We start from the raw sequence: 13,056 nt of genomic DNA, 5'->3' as shown, positions 1-13,056 counted from the left end.
TGGCCATTTTAACTGTATTGATTCTTCCAATCCATAAGCATGGAAGGAATATTTTTCCATTTGTTTGTATCATCTCTGATTTCTTTCAGCAGTGTTTTGTAGTTTTCCTTGTAGAGACCTTTCACCTCTTTGGTTAGGTATACTCCTAGGTATTTTTTTGTGTGTGTGTGTGTGTGTCTATTGTAAATGGCATTGCATTCTTGATTTGGCTCTCAGCTTGAATGTTATAGTTGTATAGAAATGCTACTTATTTTTGTAAATTGATTTTGCATCTGATATTTTGCTGAAGTTGCCTATCAGTTCTAGGAGTCTTTTGGCAAAGTCTTTAGGCTTTTCTATGTATATAGTCATGTCATCCACAAAGAGAAATAGTTTGACTTCTTTTTCCTATTTGGATGTGTTTTATTTCTTCTCTTGCCTGATTGCTTGGTTAAGGACTTCCCGTACTTTATTGAACAGGAGTGGTGAGAATGGGCATCCTTGTCTTGTTCCAGTTAACTCATCTTTGTCTATGATGAGTAAAGCTGTTATGAACATTTGTGTACAAGTATATGTGATAATATGTGTTTTTATTTGTCTTGCGTAAACGCTCAGGAGGGAGATAGTTGCATCTTAGAGCCAGTGCTTATTTAGTTTTACAAGAAACAGCTAGATATTTTCCCAAAGTGATTGCAAAATGATTATATTGCCACCAAGGATGTATGAGTTTCACTTGTCCTCCATCTTTGTCAACACTTGGCATTATCAGTCTTCTTAATTTTAGCCATTCTAAAGGTATGAAGTGTTATCTTATTGTGGTTTGTTATTAATATGACTAATACTGGTAAGCATTTTTTCATGTACTTACTGGCTAACCTGGGGGTGTGAAGGAGTTAACACCCCAGGGACCATCCTCAGTCATGGGAATGGAATTTAGTAGATAAACAATGCAGCTGCCTCTTCCTCCAGTGGGTTGATTCTGGGGCGTGTTTCACAGTAATTCTTAGAAGGGCCCCTGTGGGATTTAGTCCCAGTTGTCCACAGTAGTAACCCATCCTTAACGCATCCTTTATCAGCTGTTATCCTTTCCCTATCTCACTTCCCCTCCCCGTCATTTGTGTCTCCCAGGATTACCTTCCGAATAAATTCAATGCATTCTTGTCTATTTCAGGATCTGCTTTGAGGGTAACCCAATCTAAGATAGGAGACACTCCAGAGATTGGCAAGAGCATGAAGCTCCTACATCCCTTAGGGCTAGAATAATGTAAGGAGGGGTGGTGTTACTGCTGTCTTGGGGCTGGGGTCACCTGGCAGAGGTTGTAATTATGGTGGGCTTGTCCAGGGGAAATTGATGCCAACGAGGAATCCAACACTGTCAGACACACTGCCTGTTATGGTTTGAACATTTTTCTTCTTCCAAACTTGTGTTGAAACTTAATTGTAATCATAACAATATTAAGAGGTGGGACCTTAAGAGGTGATGAGTCCATGAGGGCTCCAACCTCATGAACTGATTAATGCTGTCATCATTGGAGTTGGTTCATTATAAACAGGCAGCTTCAGTGCCCCCCCTTCCACTCCCTTTTCCCTTCACCATGTTATGACATGGCAAATAGGTCCTCACCAGATGCCAACACCTTGGTCTTGGACTTCTCAGGCTCCAGAACTGTGAGAAGTAAATTTGTCTTTATTATACATGATCGAGTCTGTATAACAGCACAAAATTCTGTTGTATTCTGGTGTAATAGCAGAAAATAGTATTTTGTTTTAACAGCATGAATAGACTAAGTGCTATTCTGTTATAACAGCACAAAATAGACTAATGCACTACCCAAATCAGAGAAGGAAAGGGAAAACTATTCTGGCTCTGCCTTTTCTCCACCCTCATATCTCCTGTCTGGGCCTCCCACTGGTGGAACCCAGAGAGAACCCAGTTGACCAAGGAGCCTGGGAAATTCAGCCCACAGGGTCAGGCCCCCTGAAATACAGAGCTGGGCCAGGGAAGGGTGAGGTGTGGATATGAAGACAAACAGGCGCAGACCCAGTGGGAAGCAAGTTGGCAGGGAGTCCTTCTCAGGTGCCTAGATGAGCCACCCTCCCTCCCCAGTGGGTACCCAAGACTTGGCTGCCAGGCTGGATCTAGGGGCAGTCTCTGTCTTTTTTTTCTCCTCCAAGGTTCTGTGTAGGATGCTCTGTTTCTTAGTCACTTGGATGGCTGACCATGATGACTGTCCGTTTGTGCTCAGACACAGGGCATTTTCTTGAGTCCCCTTCTCCTTCCCTAGTTACTTTGAGCTTTTGCTTTCCCCAGGGTGGTGGGATGCTTTTGCTTTCCCCATGGTGGTGGGATCTGTCATCTGAAAGATTAAAACCCACTAGGTGGAAAATTGCAGGAGGAATGCCAAGCCAAAGGATTCCCTGCTTCCACAGCAGGAAGACAGTCCTTTGAGCCAATGCCAGGGACTCCCGGATGCCTCTGCTGGCAAGACCTGCTGTGGCAGATGGAATTTATGGACTTCAGTGTCCTGAATGGGAATAGCTAGACACAGAAGAAAGAAATCCAGACTTGAGCTCACATGCTCATCCACTAACAGGTAATGTGGCCTTGGGCAAATCATCTAAACCTCAGCCTCAGCCTCTGCCTTGCCATCTGTAAAATGGGATCATGGTACTAGTTTTACTTTCTTCACAGGGTATTGGATAGATTTATGTACAAAGGAAGTATCTGTGGAGTCTTGTTAATAGGATGTAGGTAAACAACCTAACTGTTGCCCCTACACATTCTCTTACTCAGAAGGGGTAATATTGCGAGGAGGTATGCCAGAAAGCCCAATTTGTCTTTGGCATAGTCATGTGGTGGACAAACTCCAAAGTGGTCCCCCTGATCCCCACTTTCTGCATCACATCTTGTGTAATCCTCTTCCATTTGGTATGGGCAGGAACTGTGACTCACTTCTAACCAAGATGGTGGGATAATACTTCCATGATTATACTACATACAATTCTAAGGGCTGTCTTTCTAGTAGACTCTCTCTATTGCTTTCTCAGTTTGCATGCTTGGATGAAGGGCTGTGTTGGTGAGGTCCACATGTCAGGGAATTAAGGGCAACCTCTGATCAACAACCAGCAGGGAACTGAGGACCTCAATCTGACAGCCCTTGAGGAACTGAATTCTGCCAACAACCAGAGCCAGCTTGGAAGCAGTCCTTCCCTAGCTGAGCTTTCAGATGAGACCTCGTTGATTGCAGCCTTGGGAGAGACCCTGAAGCACGAGGACCTGCTAAAGCATGCCTGGATTCCTGGCCCATAGAAACTGTGTGAATAAAATATATGTTTTTTAAGCTACTAATCTACAGTTACTACTAATTTGTAATTGGTAGTAATTTGTTATGCAGCAGCAGATAATCAATACAGCACACAAAATCTTACATGATCTGGCCCATTTCCTCTCTGATATCACTTCCTAGTACTCAACATTTTACTCACTTTGCTCTAGCCACTCTGGTCTTCTTGCTATTTCTCAGACCAAACATTCCAAGCCCTGGTTCTTTGCACTTGCTGTTCCCTCTACCAGGAATGTCCTTCCTTTAGAACTTTGCATGTCCCAATCCATGCATTTATAGCTATGTGATGTGTTATTCTGAGGAGGGGGAATAAAAGCATTAATTTGATTGAGAGAGAAATAATTAGAAATGTCCTGGGGGGCAGAGGCTCTGTCTGGTCACTTCGTTACTTCTATAACTGTAGTTCCTAACTTAGGGTTTGGCTTAGGATGGTAACTCAATGAATATTTGCTGAAAACATTCTAGAAAATGAGAAGCAGACAGGAGTTTTGTTGAAAGGCAGGATGAGTAAATTGAAGGCTCCCAGAATCTGGGTAGTGGGCATTGAGGGAGAGGAGCCAGTCAGTATCTGTACTACCCAATAGTGCCTCCTGGGGCTCAGGAATGGAAATGCAGGTGCAAATTCTCAGCCTCTTAGTCCTAAGCAAACTTGAAAGATGATGGCGACTTTGCTTCCAGCACCTCCATCCTTTTGTTCATCCCCCATAGGGTCCTCAAGTTCTGTCAATTTTAACTTTTCTGGAATCTCTATTGCTTTCCTCTCCATTCTCATAGCTATTGCCTTATGCCAGGCCATCATTATGTCTCCTGGACTGCAGCAATAACCTCCTAACTGATTTGCTCCCTGTTGCCCCTCTACAATCCATTTCCACCATGAAAGCCAGAGAGATATTCTAGAACACAAATCTAACCATGTTGCTCCTGCTTTAGAACTCTCAATAGCTCCCCATTGCCCTCAGTATAGTCCCAGCTCTTCACCAGGTCCTGTGAGGTCTGGCCCAGGCTTACATCTTCAACCTCACCAACCACATCCCACTCTCTAGCAACACTGTGCTATATTAAATTCTCGAAATATGCTTATTTCTCGACTATCTTTGGGTTTTTTGTATATTCTATTTCCTCTCTCTGGAATACTCCCCCTTTGCACTATTTTCACATTCCCACCAACTTTATTACCTCCTACTCATCCTCAGAGATCATCTTGGGCATGATCTTCCCTCCACAGTGGAGGTTATACATCTTCCTACCTCTCTCTGCCCCATCATAGCATGCCCGTCATGACTCCTATATAACTGTAATATAATTACCCTCTAAGTATAGGACCTTTGATTTTGGTTTATCATTGTATCCCAAGTACCTAGCACAGGGCCAGGTACACACAGCAGGTGCCTAGTAAATATTAGCTAAACGGATGAATAAATCAACACCAGCCCCCTACCACTTATTAAATCAGATCTACACTACACTAATACTTGGTGGTCAAGGCCCCCATGATCCATCTAGCTTCTCCTACCTACCTCCTTTCCCACTGTTCCCCATTATGCAGTCCACACCCTACCAATGTCTGTCTTTTCACTGCCCTGCTGGGCTGTGGCTTGGCTGCATCCCCCTCCAGAAGGCCACAGATTCTGTTGCACAGTTCTGAGTTCTGGCAACCAGTTCCCTCATACCCCCTGCTCCTTCATTCCTTGCCCAGACCGACTCATGCTTCAAGCACTTTATCCCATCCTTGGTGCCTGATGGATGGGGAGGATTTGACTCAGTGGAAATATTGAGAGTGATACTCTGGAAAGGGAGCACAGCTTACAGGGGTGGGAAGAAGTAGGAACTTAAACGGAACAGGAAGGAGACAGAACTGATTAAAGGGGTGGGTGGAGGGTAAGCTACCGAGGACCTGTTCTGTGCCAGGCACGGTACCAAGCTTACCATCCATATTCTCATTTCACCTGCTTATTCATCTTAGAACAGCCCCTGCATTACAGTAGCTAAGATCCCAGGCTCTGTATCAGGCAGCCTGGGCTCAGATCAAAGCTCCTCCACATCCTGGTAGTGTGAACTCACAAGAACTTAACCTCGCCACCCTTCATTTTCTCCAGAGAGAAAACAGTGGAAATAATATCTATGTCATAGGCTTCTTATGAGACCTAGGAGTTAACATGTGAGAAATGCTTGGAGCAGGGCCTGCCACATAGTGGCACATCTATGGCTCCATAGATGTTAGCTATCATTAGGGTTACTATACCTGCCCCGCCCTTTCAATATCGTAGCCACTAGCCACAGGTGGCTCTTTAAATGTAAATTCGTTAAAATTCAATACAATTAAGAATTCAGTTCATAATCACATTAGCCACATTTCAAGTACTCTACAGATGGTGTTTTGGAGAATGCAGATATGGAATGTCTCCATCATTGCTGCCTGGCAGGGCTGCTGTTGAAGAATGTGTAAGAAATGGGTAGTGATGGTCTCAACTGGGGAGATCTTGGGAGGTAGAGGGGACGTGGAGACAAGGGTAGAAGAAAGATTTTCCTCTTTTGTTCATGTGGAATGTTTTTTCTTTTTTTGAGACAGAGTCTCGCTCTTTGGCCCAGGCTCGAGTGCAGTGGCACACTCTTGGCACTCTTGGCTCACTGTAACCTCTGCCTCCCAGGTTCAAGTGATTCTCATGCCTCAGCCTCCTGAGTAGCTGGGAATACAGGTGTGCACCACCACACCCAGATAATTTTTGTATTTTTAGTAGAGACAGGGTTTCACCATGTTGCTCAGGCTGGTCTCCAGCTCCTGGCCTCAGGTGATCTGCCTGCCTTGAACTCCCAAACTGCCGGGATTACAGGCATGAGCTACTGTGCCCAGCCTTATTTGAAATTTTTAAAAATCCATTTATTACCTAGCAAAACACAAGAACAAAACACACCTTACAACAAACCCTTTTTAATAGAGGAGAAACAGACTCAGGAAAAGTCCAAAGCCACAGTGCTGGAAAGTAGAGGGGCTGAGGCTGGAACTTCCTGTCTGACCCTAGGAATTGAGCTCTCAAGTACTGGGCAGCAGAGATGGGGGCTCCAACAGAGGTGGGGGGATTAAATGCAGGTGATGTTTCAGAGTCCAGCCCGGAAGTCCCCAGGAGCTGACTTTCCTCATTTAGTCTTGACCAGGGGACCCCACCTTGTGAAGACCCTCAGGGAAAGATGAGCAAGATATGTGGAGCCTGAATTACGTGGACTGTGGTGAAGGGCTCAGGCTCTAGTACTCTGGTGTCAGAAGGCCCTGGCTCAAGTCCAGGCTCCCCAACTAAATCATTGTATGACCTTTTTCCTTGGTCTTTTTCATCTGCGAAATGGAGATAATAACTGTTTCATGCTCGTAGATAGGGCTGTGGCCAAGATGAAGTGAGACGATGTAAAGTCCCTGGCTTCTAGCGAGCTCAGAATATGGGGAAGTTAATGTACCATTATTATTATTATTATAGTCAACTTTTTTATTTTTATTTTTACTTTTTTATTAAAATAGAGATGAGGGCTCACTATATTGCCTAGTCTGGTCTCAAACTTCATGGGTTCAAGTATTCCTCCTGCCTCGGCCTCCCAAAGCACTGGGACAAAAGACATAAGCCACTGCACCTGGCCTCTGTTCAATCTTTAAAGCTGGTTTCTGAAGAAAAAAATACAGGAGAGGGAGAGGGAGCAATCTGTTGTCCTCCCTGAAGCATCTTCTCTTCCCATACACCTGGGAAGGGCAAATTGAGGCCCTATCCATTTGCCCTTTGCTCCCAGGAGGGAGAAGGGGCCCTGAAATTACTCTCAATTATACAATCGTGCCCAGTCCCCAGCATGTCCCTTGGCCTTGCAAAGCATGAGCAGAAAAACACTGGGATCCTACATTCTGATAACAAAGGATGCGGCAAAAAGCAGGAGTGGCCTCAGGGAATATTTATGGGGCTGTTGCATGGGTGTTCTCCAGATTTCCCTGACTATCCCAAGGTGAACAAGCAATTTTGTATTTGCCATTAATCTTGCAAACAAATGCATGGAGTGACCACAGCTAGGAGTTTTCATATTAATTGATTGTGGCATCAGAACTGAGTTCAGAGCCCATTAGGCAGGGCTGTAAGCAGTAGACCCACTGGGCTCATTTTGCTGTGAAGTTGCTGTGTAGTATGTGTGGCATGTGGCAGCCCACTCTGGCTCTGGTCTGTTGGTGGGTGATGCTTGGAGCTTCCCACTAGCACTGGCACTGGAGCTAGTGGCAGAACCCAAGGGAAGCTAGAAGGGACCATGGGGTTGGAGAACAGCAAGCTGGGGAGGACCCAGTGTGCTTCAAACATTTTAGTGATTCCAGGGTTATGAGAGAGTGTGCTGCCTGGATTGGGAGACAATCATGGATTGGGTTTCAAGTCTGAACACAGCCCCCCACCCCAAACTCTCTGTGTTTGAATTTTGATCATTGTCCCTCTTTGAGTCTCAGGTTTCTCATCTTTGACATGGAGATTATACCAATACTTTGTGCAGAAGAATGCTTAAGTTTTAATATAAAACTATGCCATTTTCTTTAGGTCAGAGGTGCTGCTCACAGGATTTAATTATTGGGTCTTAGAAGAACTCTTTTCTTCAAATAGCTCCATCTGCTCTAGGATGGCTAAAATACTCCCATTAATGCTATATCTCTGTGTGTGTGTGTGTTGGGGGGGCGATGTGAGGGGTGGCAGGGAGAGAGAGAAAGAGAGTTGGAGAGGTAAGAGAGAGCTGTGATCCATCACTGACATTCCTAGATGGGTAAAGGATTGAAGAACAGGTTGTTTGGGGGAGCAGTGGAAGAAGAGAAAACAGGAGGGACTGGAAGCTTGGAGGGAGAGGGGTAGACTCTTGATGTGCGTACTGGATTTTACAGTTTATATAGGACACTCATATTCATTGGTTTATTTGTTCACTTCCCTCTTCAAGATGTTGACAAACAGGCTCTGGCAATAGCAACTAATACTTTTTTTAAACTTTCACTTTTACTGAAATCCCTGAGTGAACCCCACTTCTCCCTCCTTGTCTCAGGCCATTTGCTTGATGCCCCTTTCTTCCTATGTGCACTTTATGTCTGGAAGCCTTCTCCAACACACTACATATGCAATCACTAACTCACTCATTTGTCCAGCCAGCCAGTTAAAGAGCCAGCCAATGAACTAACTAAACATCTAACCAACCAGCTAGCCAGCCAATCAATGGACTGACCATCTAACTTAGAAAACTGACCATTCAGCCAACTAACTGAATAACCAACTAACCATCAACCAACTAACCAATCAACCAGCCACATAATCAATGAACCGATGGACCAGCCAATCAACTATTCAACCATTCAGTGAGCAACTAATACATTATCCAACTAACCCACAAAGTAACTAACCAACAAATCAAACAAAGTGTGCTGGTGTTAGGCAAATACTCACAACCAGACTCTGACTTGGCCCAGGTGAAAGGCTGCCTCTCTTCTGCTCAGGTTTTCAGCACCGCCACCTGGGAAGGGGCCTCACCTTTGCATCTTCTCCTTGCCAGACATTTTCCCTTCTGGGCCTGTTTCTCCATCTGACTAGAGTAGTGGTTTGCAAACTGGGTTCCTTGGGGCACTAGGGTTCTGTGGAAGGGCCCTGGGGCTGCTTTGGAAGGAAAGAGGAAGCCAGGTAGATGGGACTGGGATTCTCATTTCCCCTTTCTCCCTTTCATGTGTTTTGCTTGTTGGGATTTTGAGTAAGATTTTGTTTAAAGAAAGGCTTTGATATCTTAAGTTTAAAAACCATCACGTTGGGTCACCTTCTCAGCACAGAGGCGAACATCCACATATCTCCCTGGGATGTAGGACCACTGAGTTCTGAGGCAGAACTGTTGGATGCCTGATGCGCTAAGTTGCTCCCAGAGAGGCCCGCATGTTGGTGAGGGGCTGAGCATAAGTAGCCCTGACAGCATTTCCTTATCCATTTCCAAGCAGAGTTTGCTTCCCATGATCCAAGGTTGGTTGGAACTCCAAACAGCTCCTGGCAGGGCATGGGATGTCCTTGCACATGGCATCCATTGGAATTGACTCCATAGGAACTTCTGGCCACAGCTGGAGCTGACCATCTGCCAGTTTCTCAGAGTTGCTACATGGGAGGAAACACAGAGCTGGGGGTATGCGTAGGAAGACCGTGTGAGTCATATCAATCTGTTGCAACCCAACCCTTAGAGGCCCTGGGTGGAGTGCATGGCCTGGGACTTCCTTGTGGGCTCTAGTCCCCAATAGTAAAAAAGTGGCCAAATATGACGCAGGGTTCCCACTACTTCTCTCTGCAGGAGACAAGGCACAACACTGGACTCATGCCTTGCCTTTGCTGAAAGACCTTGGACAAGTTGCTTCACATTCCTGAGTGTCTGTTTCCTATTATATTTGTATAAAATAGGGCTAGTTGGTGCTTATCACCGAACCGTGCAAGGCCAAGGGAAGGACGCATCTCTGTTTAGTGGAGTCCCCTCTTTGTAGATGGAGAAACTGGCCAAACAAAATTTTTAGAAAAGTTAGGATTGTCATTGAGGTTTCTGAGTTGGCATCTCTTTCCTTAACCCTTTATAGATTTTTATTTATTTATTTTTTAGAGACAGGGTCTCAGTTTGTTGCCCAGCTGGAGTGTAGTGGTGAAATCATAGCTCACTGCAACCTCAAACTCCTGGGTTCAAGTGATCCTCCTGCCTTAGCCTCTGGAGAATCTAGGACTACACGCACCGGCAACCATGCCCAGGTAATTAATTAATTAATTAATTAATTTTTTTTTTTTTTTGTAGAGACGGGGGTCTTTTTAGGTTGTCCAGGCTGTACTCGAAGTCCTGAGCTCAAGTGATCCTCCAGCCTTAGCCTCCCAAAGTGCTGGGATCCATGCCCAGCCCCTTTACAGGTTTTCAAGATCTTTTAAGACATCATTAAATGATGTCTGGGACATCTTTTCCTCTCCCTCTGGGAAATATTTTCCTTTTGGGCAAGGCAGAACCATGCCTGACTGGGAGAGCTCTGTTGGGTTTGAATCTGTGCAAATACCCAGGGATGACTCTGGGGACTCTTGCTCTCCTTACCAAGCCCCTTGCCTTCTCAGCTATTCTCACGTCTTGCTTTCTTTACCAAGTTCCCTACCTCCCCACCCAAGCACAGTGTGGGTTTAGGTGTCTCCCAGGGTACATTAAACATCTCCAGCCAACCTGCCTGATGATCCAAGTGGCTATCATTTATTCAGAAGCATCGCTGAGAGTTTTTGATTTATTGGTGATGGGTCAGCTGTGTTCTTCAGGCAGCTGATGGTCATGCCATTAATTTTCAGAGATTAAGAGCATGATGGGGAAGATAAATTTAGTGACTTGGGGGGATCTGCAGAGAGCAGCTCCTGGGAGGGTCTCCACACACCTTCATGCTCAAGCCGCTGAGAAGCAATTCCCTTTCTGCTGCTTTTTGAGAAGGTGATGATGTGAGCATCCCGTGTGGAGGAGACTTGCTTTCAGAATGACAGGATGTCTGTTCCTGGACTCAGAGGGTGTTCTCATGCTAGAATCAGAATGTTGGAATTGAAGAGTCACAGGCCGTAAGATGAGTTCTCTGAAACCATGCAGTCCAGCCTCATTTTACTGATGAAGAAACAGGCCCGGAGTTTGAAATGACCTAATCAGGGGGAATTCAACCAGAGGCTGCATCCTAGCTCTCCCTCCATTGCTCCTTTTTCCTGGAGTTGGGGATTAGTTGCACAGTGTAAGGAAAACACTTTTGGCAGGGCATGGTGGCTCACGCTTATAATCCTAGCACTTTGGGAGGCCAAGGCAGGCAGATCACGAAGTCAGGAGATCAAGAGCATCCTGGCCAGCATGCTGAAACCCAGTCTCTACTAAATACACAAAAATTAGCTGGGTGTGGTGGTGCGTGCCTGTAGTCCCAGCTACTCAAGAGGCTGAGGCATGAGAATCGCTTGAACCTGGAAGGTGGAGGTTGCAGTGAGCCGAGATCGTGCCACTCACTGCACTCCAGCCTGGCGACTGAGCGAGACTCCGTCTCAAAAAAAAAAGGGGACCTTACATCTTTATGAGTACCCCCACTTTACAGAACAAAACCCCTGAGGTTCAGAGAGGGCACTTGACCTCCTGGCTGTAAATTTCACGAGGTGTGTTTGGTTTTGTGCTGCCTCTCTGGCACCTACCTCAGTGCTTACAGCATCACAGATGCCATAAATATTTTCTGAATGAATGAATGTTTATCAGCAGATCAGAAACTAGAATTGTGTGATGTAAAGGCTTCCTTTGGGGCTCAGTGGCCAATTTCAGGAGTGGCAGACTCACTGCTGCCCAGCTCATGCCTGTTTTGTGTATTTCTCACATGGAAATGAACAGTGGATGGGGGATCAGGATTCCCACGGGTGGAAGCTCGGCATCTCAGGCAGTGGGAATTTTCTTGTAAGGGCTTTAAAAGCCCCAAGAAAAGGAAAAAGATTTAAACAGCACCCCCAATGCTTAGCTTTGGCCAGACAACCACCTCCTCCCCATTCAGGTGAACTCTGCAGTGAGAGAAGTTACTCTGAAGGCTCTAATGCTAAGAGAGGTTCGTAGGGATGCATCTGAAATAGACCCAGAAGGTTTAGTTGTAGTTCAGGAGGAAGCCATGAGCCCATGAGCTGGAGGAAGGCAGCGAGATGTATAAGAAGCAAGAGACTGCAGAGACAGGGGAAGAAGTGGAGGGGAGGACCAGGCTCCTTGTTTGCAGATGGTGCCTGGGTGACTTAGCACTTACTAAACACAGTGATGAGGACATTAACTGGACAAAGGCCCTGCCTTAGCAGAAACCATGGCCCAAAACAAGAACACAAAATCAATGGGAACAACAGCACCCGATTCCGACAGATTCAATTCATGGAAACTTTGCTTCAATGTAACAGACATTCCTTGAGCACCTCTATGGGCTAAGCTCCATGTAAGAAACTGTGGGAGTTAAGAGAGGCAGGACTGTGTACAGTGAAGAGATTGCATTCTAGAACCAGACTGTCCACGTCTGAATCCTGGTTCAATCACATACTAGCTGTGTGACCTTGGGTAAGTCACTTAACTGGGTCTGTTTCCTCATCTGCAAAGTGGATACCAGCAGTGCCTATCTTATAGGGTTGTTGTGAGAATTAAATAGGTTAATATAAATAAAGCCCTTGGCACAGTGTCAGCACATAGTATGTGCTCAGTAAGTATTGTAGCTATGAAAATGTAACTGCAGCAAATGTCCCTGGCCTTATACAAATGGGGCTGCAGGAACAGAAGTGTCCAAATGACATCGCTTTCAGTTGCTACTTGTGAGACCTCAATTTTTCCTCAACATCTCCCCCAGTGATTTCAGTGGGTCTCCAGGGGCACCTCCTTGTGTTCCGAGAGGTTGTCCATCCACGTTCTGCTTCGAGCCCCCAGAGGAAGTCCCTGGCCACAGGCCACGTGGGGAGGCCTCTCCAGAAGGACCCAGGTGCCAGGGTCTTCTCGAAGGACATTGCTTCCCTCCTGGGCCCTGGGTAACTCCACTCCTGTCTGCTTTCCATAGCCCATACTGGCATGGGGTGGAGGGACTTCCTTCCCACTCAGGCTTGCCTCGGTCAGCTGGGCCCCAGAGAAGAACTGCTTGAACCGAGTGTCCCCAGATTTTTCACGAAAGTGACTCCATGAGCTTCTGATTCCAACTGTTCTGTTTAGGGGGGTCTCTGCCATGAACTCC

The 13,056-nt window shown here is 45.9% G+C and overlaps 1 protein-coding gene across 31 annotated transcripts in view; it reads right to left on the bottom strand.

Moving 5' to 3' along the window:
* ISCU (iron-sulfur cluster assembly enzyme) overlaps positions 1-13,056 on the bottom strand; it is a 627,706-nt gene that overhangs the window by 181,198 nt on the left and 433,452 nt on the right. Inside the window, exon 1 of one of the 31 annotated variants that reach the window (XM_050749898.1) lies at positions 6,481-6,484. The exons of 29 other annotated variants lie outside the window; for them this stretch is intronic. The gene's annotated coding sequence lies outside the window, so the exon portion shown is untranslated. Of the gene's footprint in view, positions 1-1,544; positions 1,549-6,480; positions 6,485-13,056 lie in introns of those variants that run through there. One more of the 31 variants, XM_050749927.1, reaches the window with a different exon arrangement.

This window comes from Macaca thibetana, chromosome 11 (assembly GCF_024542745.1).
Source record: "Macaca thibetana thibetana isolate TM-01 chromosome 11, ASM2454274v1, whole genome shotgun sequence".
Classification (NCBI taxonomy): domain Eukaryota; kingdom Metazoa; phylum Chordata; class Mammalia; order Primates; family Cercopithecidae; genus Macaca; species Macaca thibetana.
The sequence above is the reverse complement of the archived record's forward strand: the minus strand, read 5'-3'. Positions and strand labels throughout refer to the sequence as shown.